This window comes from Sturnus vulgaris, chromosome 1 (assembly GCF_052056855.1).
Source record: "Sturnus vulgaris isolate bStuVul1 chromosome 1, bStuVul1.hap1, whole genome shotgun sequence".
NCBI lineage: Eukaryota > Metazoa > Chordata > Aves > Passeriformes > Sturnidae > Sturnus > Sturnus vulgaris.
Genome location: NC_142243.1, coordinates 106,018,896 through 106,031,128, shown reverse-complemented (window position 1 = coordinate 106,031,128; position 12,233 = coordinate 106,018,896).

Here is a 12,233-nt window from a genome sequence, read left to right as displayed (position 1 = left end):
TTACTTTATTATTTCTTCTGGCCCCTCTTTCCGAGGTTGTGGCCTCCACTGGGCTTTATGCCCAAAGACACTTTCTCTCAGGAAGGTGCAGACAGCAAATTTTCCCTTTCTATGTCAGAGTGGCTCAGGGCTTGAAATGATTAGAGGTGATTAGTCTGACCACTAAGACATTTACTGCCAGCTTGCTAACTGGATCCCATCTGATTTTTGTCAAGGAAAACAAAGCAAACCACCATTTCAATGACTTAGAATGAGGTGCTGATTTATATTTATTTCAGTAGAAAATTTAAGCCTTTATGAAGAGGATAAAGTTCCATTGAGACTGAGTGACAGATCCTAACATAAGAAGCTTTAGCATTTTATTCATTTATAAGAGTGTATTTGTATTCACTGTAATGCGTGACAATTCCAAATAACCATATTTTTTTTAAAAATGTGCTTCCATTGAAATATGTTAACAGAAGCCTGTGTTCAGAAATCCAGTATTTGCAACATATTTTATGCAAATAGCTATCCTTCAAGGTTAATATCTGTTCTCCAGAAATGGGGAGAGAGTTCTTACAGTCTTGCTAGAGAGAGGCACTGAATCTGCAACCAGCAGAGAAAAAAGAGGTTAAGTCCTGATTTCACCTTGGTCCAGCTGTGACAACGCATTGACCTCAGTGCTGACAGCCTAACTCAGGTTTAACCAGATCTGCTGGCTTTAGTGAGTGTTCCCCTTGCAGCTGTACTAACATTATCCAGCCACATGCTCCAGCTCTGCTCTGTGTTTCCGCCTGCTTTTCTGGTAGGTGTGCTGTGGTTTATGACTGAGTAAATATAAGGGACAAGTGTGAAAGGTTAAAATCTTTCATCTGGCTCTTCAGGGCAAAGAGCTAATGTACTAACAAGCATCTCCATGGAGCAGAGGCATCTTGACAAAAATGAAGATAAAACAAGAGGAAACCAACATTTTGAAAAATGACCCGCAACTTCAAAAGAGCATTAATCTCCCTACAGATAAATGTACTGAGGTTAGAGAACACTTGGGATGTTTATAGATACAGTGATAGAACTTTTCAGAGCCAAAACTATGAGTAATTTTCTTTCTAACATTCATATTTATTATTATTGTTGTTGTTATTATTATTATTATTTGTTTCAAAATTTCCTCTGCATTACCTAAAGGGGTTTATGGCAGACACCACAGGAAAGCTTAAAATAAGTATTTTAAATATAAGGATGTAAAAAAAAAAAAAAAAAGGAAATAGAATCCAGTTGCAGAAAAACAGCTGCATCATCTTTTTTTCTCTGTGTGTGAGTGTGTGTGTGGGTGTGTGTGTATGTCTTAGATGCTGAGTTAGATCCCCAAACTAAATGTGTCCAAAACTTGACCAGAGGATGACATTTCTGTTTTGTGGCAGCTCTTCAGGTTGTGACATTTATTGTTGCTGCTGTGCTTTTTTCCTCTGTCCAGGGACAAAAACAAGCTGTTTCCGTTGTTTGCACAAAACAGAAGCACTGGGTTTCAGCCTCCGACTCCTGTGCCCGTGGCCCCTGGCGATGGCAAGGCTGCCATGGGACACAGGGCTCTACTCTCTCGCCTTTCAAGCCTTTACAAAAAGCCTTGCTGACACAGATACCTTCCTGTAAAAAAATATGACTGGTGAAGCAGCCTGTTTCCTGTGTGATAAATGAACAGCACGTACTAACCAGCTCTAATGGGCAGGATACGGGTGAGTGGCTCAAAATTGGTATAAGAATAGGAACAAATGGAATGGACTGAGGGATAGGAAAAATGCCCATTTGAAGTGCATTTCTTGTCACAAGAATAGAGATGGATTTCTCTAAGCATGATGATATCCCCTCTTGCCACAGTGGTAGCATTTTTGAAGAGGGTGCTGCCACTGCAGTTTCTGATTCAACAGGATTAGAACGAAAATGACACCAGGCTTATTTAAAATTCGCATCCCAAATATTTTTTCTTTGCATATTTACACTGTTGATTGGCATTAGCATGCAGTCTGGTACCAGATGAAAGCATAGACTAAGTTCATCAAAGATAACAAGTAATTCTGAGTAATGACTAAATGGCATTCCTAGATATCTACTCTTAAAAATAAAATGAATAGTTCTGGTTGTAATTGCCAACTCAATTTCCATACACTAAGCTAGCATTTATGAATATCTAACTAGGCTCTAATTGACTACGTTAGCTATGTGTCAGTTTATTTTTCTAATGCAAAAAAATTTAGTTGTTATCACTAGAACTGTTTGTTAAAGTTGAAAGCAGATTAATCATTAATAGAGATGTCATTTATTCATTATGGTTAAAATATATATCTCCACTTGTCACTTGGATGAATCTAGTTTCTTTTCTCATCTCAGTTTATTGACATCACAGATGAAAAGAGCTTCTTTACTGCATTCCTGTTGGAGCTTAAAGCCTTTACAATTGTTTATTGATGAACTAGTATTTTGAAAATCAAGACTGCTGAGGCTTAAGATGTAGTGACAATTACATGGTGTTTTGTTGCAAAGCTAACAATTTGCATGGGATTGATGATAGCTTGACATTAAGCAAACAAGGTATTATTATTGTAATTTAGTTCAGAATTTTGTAGAAAACACTGCCTTGGTCCAATGCACAGATATCTATGACCGTGGTATGGTACCTCCTTCATGCAAAAATTTAACCACTTCAATACCTTTCACCTTGGCACTTGCAACTGCACAATGCAAACACAGATCTGCCAAGCCCTATTCCTAAGGCATGGGAGTAACTCCTTCCAGGGGACTAGTTCTGATGTAGATTACCTATCTGTAGCAAGGGGTTCATGCACCCAGCTCAGAGGACTAGCCCTGGAAGACCAAGTATGTGGTGGCATATAAGCCTGAAAAATATTGTTGCTAGATGAACAGATTTTTCATAGTTTTTTAACATTTTTATTGCCGCCTGCACTAATAGCTACATCCTCACTAGAAAACAACTAAATACATTCCTTGTACTGAAGACATCTTAATAGACCATTGATTTTAAAAGAACATCTGAAAAGCTTGGCACAACAGAGAACCAGGCAAGATGCTCTTCCTGCCATACTCAGTACCAGGCACAAGGAACTACTTTAGGATATTCAGACATTGCATATGCCTGTCCTTAAATTTACCCAGTAGGAAAACAACTGTATTCAACACAAAAAAAAATATTGTGTGGCAAGCAGGCTAAAGCCTGGGAATTTTGAACCTCAGCTCCTACACTTGCAGGTTTTCACCCATGAGGAGTTTATGGTGCACATTAGAAAACATTTGTTCTTTCTTGGGAAATGAACTTTAAGATTTGGTGCTACAACCTCAGGGCTAATCTTCATCTCTCCTAGCTGGATGAGTACAAGAGAAAACCAGGAAGGCACTGCCCACTCCTGACACTGCTACTCACTCGGGGGCAGCTTGATACTGATCTGCATCTTCTTGGAAAATGTGCTTTGATGGTTCAGTGGTGTGTTGGCAGTCCTGACCTTCAATGCTTCAAATTCTTACTGAAAGTCAACAGTTCTGATGTTAATGAGGACATACAGGTACCCTCCATTCCAAAGCAGGTCCAGCTGTACAAACTCTTGGGAGTTAAGTTGTCCATTCAGTGTACCTCTTGACCAACATTTTTATCAACATGAGCTTTGAGTTACATCTTTCAGTTGAAACTGGGCATGTGCTGGTGCCACACTCATCTTTAATAATGAGAAAATTAAAGTTTCTGGTATCCTGTCAGCTGTCCAGGAACATAAACTCCTCACATGGAGAGGGAAAAAAATTTGCCTCTTCTAATGCCAGTCAGTGGTGTGCATCTCAGAGACTGCCAGATCTAAGAAAATATTGCACACTTTGATAAACCTCATGCACCAACATAACCTAGTATTGCACTGGGGGCATGTATGGACTAATATACAGATCTCACACGATGAAATATGGTGGTTGATGCTTTAACACATCAAGAAGATTATTTACTGCTAAGCCAATAGATATTTTTAATGAAGTATTTTTGCAAAAAGGTATCTTCCCTTCCCATCCCCACACTGTCTCTGAAAGCAATGACAGCATATCCATAATTTTTCTTCCTGTGGTTCCCTATTGCGACTGTACTGTTGAGTGCATGTCGATGCAATTTCTGTGTCCTGTATGAGCAACTCTTTTCTGTTTTATTCTTTAATACTTTCAAGTATTATTACTTGAGTCACAGAATGTACATTTCACAAGACAACAGGGAAACATTTGAACATCACAGATGAAATTTATTTTATTTTCATTTGTATTGAATTTACTCAAATTGCTAACTACTGAAAATGCACAGTGTATACTATTACATGTCAATTTCCAAAGCATTGTTATTGTTTTTATTATTAATGTTCTATAGTTTAATCCTTTAAAAAAAAAAAAAAGCTTTTCTTTCATTTAAATCTGCAAAGATTTTTGAATTTTAACCCAGAACAAGATCAAGAGATTTCTTCTGTCTGGTATCTTTTCCCAGTTGACTCCATGGTATACTAACTGCAATGATAATGTGTCCTGTGCATCCCAAAACATCACTTGCCAAAGAGCAAACAGTGGATTGCATATTCCAACTGGCCAGGTCACTCTTGTCATTTTGAGTTTCAATAAGAAATTGTTAAGCAGAAATAAATGAAGCAACATAGGCAATATATTTATTATGTTCTTTATCCTTATCATTTATGTATTAAAAATACATTGTTGTAAAAATACAGCAAAAGGCAAAAAATCCAGTGATGCTACACCCTCTGGGGCAGAACTGCTGACAGCAGATAGGTATGAAAGCCATGCTAAGCCCAGAGGTGCAAGCAAATGAAAGGAGAAGGTGACAAACTCAGCACAGCCTGTCTCGCAAAGGGCTGGTGGAGAATGAAGATTCTTGTTACTCATCTCCATGTCTGCTGAAGCATTTTCTGTAGGTGCATGGCTATGACAGGTAAGTGTACAAAGGGTGGAAGCAGAGCAGACATCCCAGGAGGAGCATAGAGTCTGGCATATACAGGCTGACTTCGAGTTGGCTCTGGCAAGGGATGTGAAGGACTACCAGAAAGGGTTCTACAAGATCATAAACATCATGGAAAACGTGGCCCTACTGCTGAATGAAGCAAGGGAACTGGTGACATACGATGTGGCCAGGCAGAGGTACTCAGTGCCTTTTTTGCTTAAGTCTTTACAAGGAAAACTCTCCTTCAGGTATCCCAGGTACTTAAGACCAGAGGAAAGGTCTGGGGCCAGGAAAACTTACCCTAGTGGAAGAGGAGCAGTTTAGGGAGGACTAGAATCAAGTGAATGTACATAACTGCAGGCTGTACTCATGATGAGGGAGCTGGCTAATATTGTGAAGACATTCTTGATTATCTTTGAATGGTCAAGGCAACTGGGAAAGATTTCCAAAGACTGAAAGAGAGAATATACCACTCCTATCTTAAAAAAGCCCAGAATAACTATCTAGAGAAATACAGGACAGATAGTTTCAGCTTAGTCCCTATGAAGGTTTAGGAGAAAATCTTCCTGGAAAGCACTTCCAAATATAAGAAGGACAAGAAGGTTATGGGGAGTAGTTAGCAAAGATTTACAAAGGGAGGAATATGTTTGACTAACCTGATAGCCTTCTACACTGATATAACTCCTCTAGTGGACAAGGGGAGAGCAGTGGCCACTGTTTACCCTAAATAAAGACTTAAAAATCAAGTCCTATAATATCATCGTGGACAAGCTGACAAATTATAGATCAGAAAAGTGGATAGTTGTGAGGTTAACCTCCGGGTGCTCTTAGGCACCCAACTTGTTGGGTTGCTTTCTTTAATGAGTCAAGCAGCTAATAGTTGCTATAAAGTTGTTTATTGCAGAAGCACATCAGTCTCAAACCAAAAGCAAAAGCAATAGCAAAAGCAATAGCTCTCTCTAATGCATGTTTTTATATAGAAACTTCTCAACAAATTAAGACACAAACTCAGACCACCACTTCTTAACTTACTAGAATTCTAGTTTCTTAGCACACCAGGCTATGTACGTATAAACTGTGCATATGGTCTATCTTGTTCTATCTAAAAAAATGTAAGCAACATTCTTACTATAGCTTTATTATGTCTAAAACTATGTTCTTGGAACCTCCACGGAAACACTAGTATCTAGGACTATGTTCTTAAACTTTCACTAGAACTCGAACTTCTACACTTGTATCTAAGACCTTTTACTCACTAAAAACACTTAAAACCCATTCTACTTACTTACTTACTTACTTGCTTGCTTATACTAAAACTTAAACTTATACCTCTACTTTATGTGTCAGTGGCTTAACATACTTCAATCCATCCAAAGGCTTTAATTCAATCCCTGCACTCTGATTTCTCTCTGAAGAATTCAGAGAGATTCCTAACTTGCTGACTCCCAACAGACAGTGAAGTGGATTAGAAGGTAGCTGAATGGCCAGGTCCAGAGCTTTATGATCTATGGCCCTAAGTCCAGCTGGAGACAAATCTCTAGTGGCACAATCCTAAGGCTCAATACTGAGGCCAATGCTGTTCAACACCTTCATTAATGACCTCAGTGATGGGGCAGAATCCACCCTCTGCAAGTTCACAGAGGACATAAAAGAGAGGAGTAGTTGATAACTTATCAATTTATATAAATATCTTATGAGAACAACTGAAAAAGACAGGGCCTGGTTCGTGTCAGTGGTGCCCATTTACCAGAGAAGAGTCAAAGGACACATTAAAACACATGAAATTCTACCCGAACATGATAAAACACGTTTCTACCATAAAGGTGACCTAACACTGGATCAGGTTGCCCTGAAGGGTTGTGGATACTCCATCTGTGGACAAATTCAAAGTCTGACTAGACATGCATGAGCAATGGGGTCAGACCTGAAGGTCAAAGAATCATGGAGTGGCTTGGGTTTGAAGGGACCTTAAGTATCATCTAGTTCCAAGTCCGCTACCATGGGCAGGAATGTCACTCACAAGATCAGATTTCTCAGGGCCCCATCCAACCTGGCCTTGAACACTTCCTGGGATGGTACCTTCTAACCTCATCCATTATGTGATTCTGTAAAAATGGATATAATCTGGCTGGTACATTCCACAGATTTAGGGATCTTGTTTTATTTCATTACTACCTACAATGGGTCGTTTTCATCAGATACAATTTTGCAACTGGATTGTAACTGGAGGTTATGTTTCCAATGAAGAGACTGATCAGGATAAGGGAAGGAATCAGCCATGACTTCCAGGTTAATCCAGCCATTTCAGTGTCTAATACATCACCTCACTTGGTGTAGTCAACAGACACAGTCCATCCCATGATTTCACAAGGGCAATCAACCAATGGTCACATCATAACAAATTAGGAGAACTCTGTTGGCATTGTCTGTGACCTTAGCTCACCCCTGTGAAAGAGAAGTTACCCAATGGACAGTAACCAAAGAGCCCAGCTCAGCAACAAGAACCCTTTATAAGAAACATGGTCAGGGTTAGGACTGAGGAATTGCAAGGCAGAACTTTCATCACAGAAATTTTGCTGGACTGCTCCACAGGGAGCCATAGAGAGAGCTAGGGAGTCTCAGACAGTAGATATTCCAGGATCTGTAAGTTTATAAATACTTCCCCTGGACCAAAGTCCCCATTCAGAACACAACTAAACTTTAGGAAAGTCTTAAATCCCATTTTATGTGTCTTAGGACCATTTCTTATTAGAGCTAGGAAGACTAGATATAAATCTCTGTCCAAAACAGTAATCCTCTTATATTTCATTACTAGCACCACAAGCCTCTGTGAAGTGGTCTCTATCAGAACCATAATAACACTGAGTTGTGGCTAAGCTCTCTATCCCAAGTTCAGTCACAGCAAACGCACTAATACTTTAAATCTGTGCCTGCCTTTGATTTATTAGTACTCCCTAAGCCTTTCCACAGTCAGGTATGGGTCTGAGGCAGCAGCTAGAAGCTGAGAGGAGAGGTAGAAGATATTCTAGCATCACATCTCTGCTGTGCCTGACTATGGGAGAACTTCATTTCAGGACAGGTTCAGGACAGAAGCTGCTGAAGATAGTTTAAACTAATCTGTTATTTTGCCTTCTATGAATTGGATAATATATAAGCTGAGAGCTGGTAACTGACTACAGGGGCTCTTCTGCTCCATCTATGGGAAAATTCAAACAGGTGAATCAAGCTGATTTTCATCCTAACACAATTCCTAAGTGCTCACATGGGCAGCTGTTGGTCATGACTAAGAGGTGAGATAAAGCAGATAAAGATAGCTTCTGACCTCCTTGTCTTGATTCCATGTGTTCTGATCTGCTCAGCAAGATGTTAACCCTGTTTCTTTCACTGGGTTGTGAAATTTGCACTTAAGCTCCAAGGAGAGTTTGACTGGACTAAACTTGTCAGGTTAGACTAGAGTCTTTGTCTTTTGGTTACCTGGGGCATGAAATGTCCTGTGCTGGGACTGTCTACACGTATTCAATGGCTCTCCAAAAACGATGCTGCCTTTAAAAAATCTGAAGTTTGCTTTAGCCTTTGCTACAGGCAGGAAAACAGCGTTTTGATGGTAACTTAGGAGATGAAGGACAAGAATACAAAAGTTTGGTGCTTCATCTTCAGCAGAGTCAGTGCATACTTCCTGGGAGATGGCCTTTCCCAGTAGTCACTTCTGACTGTACCTGCTTAAGAATATTACTCCACACAAGTTGCTGTTGATATACATTTATTTGCTATTCATTCTCCACAAGTATATTTTCTCCCCTCATTTTTGCATACGTACAAATTTTTGTTTCCAGCAAGTTAGCTGGTCAAATAATAGCTCTGTACATACTTTTTTTTTAATAAATGGAAGTTTGGAACATGCTTATTTTCCTTTAAATAGGACAGTAGAGCAGAAAATAGTACTCTGCAAATTAAGAACAAATACTTCACTTTTTTCACACAAAATTTGTTATAAATTATGTTGAAATTGTTCTTTAGCTAAAAATGCCATTGAGTTCTGGTGTTGTACTCAGCAGCCATGTAACAAAGACACTGTTGACTTGTCACAGGTAGCCATGGCTATTTGCTATTGAACTTTTAAGAGACTGCTTTTATATTCCACTTTTTTCCTGTAAGCTAATAACAATCTGCAGGGAAAAAAACCAAGGATCCATGTGGCATTGTCCATGTGGTTAAAATGTTTCTCCTCAGCTCCAACAGCACCACACACTGGTTTGCACAGGTGAATTTGTTCCCACTCAGAACTCAGTAACTATTTTTAGAAGGAGCGCTGGATTTTGTAACTATTTTTGTTGTTAGAGAGCCATCTTGTGGTGCATCTTATTAGTAGTAAGTAGGAAAAAAGCCCCCAAAAAACAGTGTATTGCAGCTCAGAAACTGTTGTATATAAAGACTCCAGTGGTTTTGCATCTTCCATGTATCCACTCTTCTCAAAGCTCCGTTTGAAATGGAAATATCCTAATCTCAAATTGCACTTCTGAGTCATAGCAGTATTTGTTAGGGACTGGGGAAAAGGACATTTCCCTTCCTCTAAAAAAAAAAAAATTAAAAAAAATTAAAGGGTTTGGAGTGCAAACAAATAGCTACAAAATACAGCACAGTTTTATCCCTTCCTAGCACCCAAAGTACTGATCAAAGCAGGAGGCAGGTGGTCTGGCTCTATTAATGAGATATATGATTTTTTGCAGACATGAGACTTATAAAATATCCTGGAAACCATTTAAATTCAAATAACATTTGTTGTCACTGAAGTAATATTAAAAAAATGATTTTTAAAAATAGCAAAAGTACACACTGAAATGTCATCCAGGATGCTGACAGATTACAAGAGGTTTCCAGTGGCAGGGACATTTGACATCACACTTCAAATTCCCGTTTTCAAATCTCCAGTTAACTGAAAAAGATTGACACAATTGAACTAGAGTCAATAAACCAAATCAGAAACATCTTTGAATTTTGGCAGATTCCTCCTTCTGTAAGATGCAAATCCTTACACACTGCTACATAACAAAATAATGCAGCTTATTCATAACATAATCATAACAAAATATCACTGAGCTTCCAAAGAATCAGTGTTTAGAGGAAAGACAAAAAACAAGTCCTTTGATAAAACAGAATGCATTGAAAATTCCCCCTGCAGCTTTGAATGAGACCCTAACATTTTTTCCTGTATATATATAACTGTTCTCTTGTCCATTAATAAGCTGTAATTATCTATTGTCCTTTCATTGAAAGGAAAAAAGCACCATGTAGCCAAAGATCATTAGTGGTCCACCCTCTGCTATCAGTGAAGTCAGTGAAAATGAAACGGTAATTATAGAGGGTCTTTAAAGTAGTATATAATGATTAACATCTTTTCTAAAATAATTCAGGTTTAACTTTAAAAAAAAACCCCACAGTATTATGCAATTGCTTCTGCAGGACTTATTTAGCTAATCTCCTTTGCTCATCTTGTCTGATATTTGTTCTGGGTGGCCAATAGGTTTTCAATAAAAATAGTCACAGGATATGGACCACTTAAAAAAGTAACCCTGGTGGGGAAAGCCCAAGGAAAAAGAGTCAATGACAGGGTTAACCCTGAAGAACAGAATAGGCTGTACTAGATTATTTCCTTTGGAAAGGACCTAAAATAATCACCTGGTCTGTCTGCCTAACGAGAGAAACTGCTTCCGTGCACAGACTGGAGAGCAGGCACGTGTCAGTCCCAGAACAATGCTGAGTGCTTTTAGACCGGACTTTCTCTAAGCAAGTAAAGAACTTGGAAGTGAAGCTATGAACACAGGCTACCACTGGAAAGATATTCTCCTTTCCATCAAATTACCTAAGAGTTAGGAGTCAATAAACAAGGATATCTACAGACCTCATGCTGACATTGCACTGTGCCTTTCTGCATCTTTCAGTCATATCTTCACATGCTTTTCATAGCATAGCTATGAAAAATTAAAATTAGTATTCTAGTAATGCCGTTCCTATTGATAAAGTCACTTTCCTGTTTCCCCTTGCTCATTCCTCCCAAAACACAGCCTTAATGTTTGATTTCGAGATGTTCACCTACACTGAACTTTCAGCTATTCTTTGCATCATTCATCTACCAGGACAGAGAGTAGGCAAGATCCAATCCAATTGGAACCAGCTGGATCCAATTCAATTCAGACATGCCTGAGATGCCCTTAAAGAGTTAATCAGAATACAGTGGACAGCACAGCCAAAACCACATGCCCAGACCATGTAGCCCTGCTGAAGAATACTCAGTGCTGGTAAAGACTTTGCTGTGGACTGTAATGATTCCCATAGATGTGTCTCTTCTGAATCACAGTTCTTTGGACTCTGTAATTGCATTTAATTAGGTAATGAGGTCCTCTCTGTAAAGCAACTTGTATTCATTATACTCCCTGGTCGATCTTTATGTCATCTTTAAACCATCCAGGCGAAGATTCTGTATCATCATCTACACAATTGATTTTAAAAAGAGCATTGAAGTACTTTAATGACCCCTTTGGAATCTCCTCAAGGTACCCAGCTCTGACAGCATGGTATCAGCTGCATCTCAAGACCTCTTCAATCCAACTTTAATTCTATATGGTGTGCACACTGGCTGTCCCATGAGAATCTTTCTTTTTTTTTTCCAGAATGTGCTTTATAATATCAAACCCACTGGAGAATTCCAACACTACCGTATCAATAAAACTATCTTGTTCCATCAGAACCACAGTTCACTATGAAATAAATATGACTGGAAAGTTCTACTTTCCATGATATAACATTTTTTGACAGTTAACAAAAGTAAGGTTTTTTTTTACTTTATATGGCTTTTTCTTTTTTTTTACTTTTTTTTTTTAACTTCCTATGGGATTTAAGCAAATAAGTAGATCCTCAAGTTTCCTTCCCTTTCTCTAAAACAATTCTGGAAACCCTCACTGGCATGCCCTCTGGTTTTCAAGTTAATTTGAAAATTATTGTTATTTAATATTATTTCAAGAAGAACTTTAACAGCACATGAATTATTGATATAAATATATTTAATTTTAAAAGATGCTACCATATATTCTGCTTTCTACCTTCTTTAGGCAGAGTAAATGTTTAGTCCCATCCAGAAAATGAGATGTGTGTTGTGGTGATTTTGTCATTATTGTAATAAAGAAGACACCTCCCCTACAAATAAAGGTCTCCACCTTGTAACTTGGGCAACTGCGTGATCAGACACAAGTCTGCTATTTACACACAAATT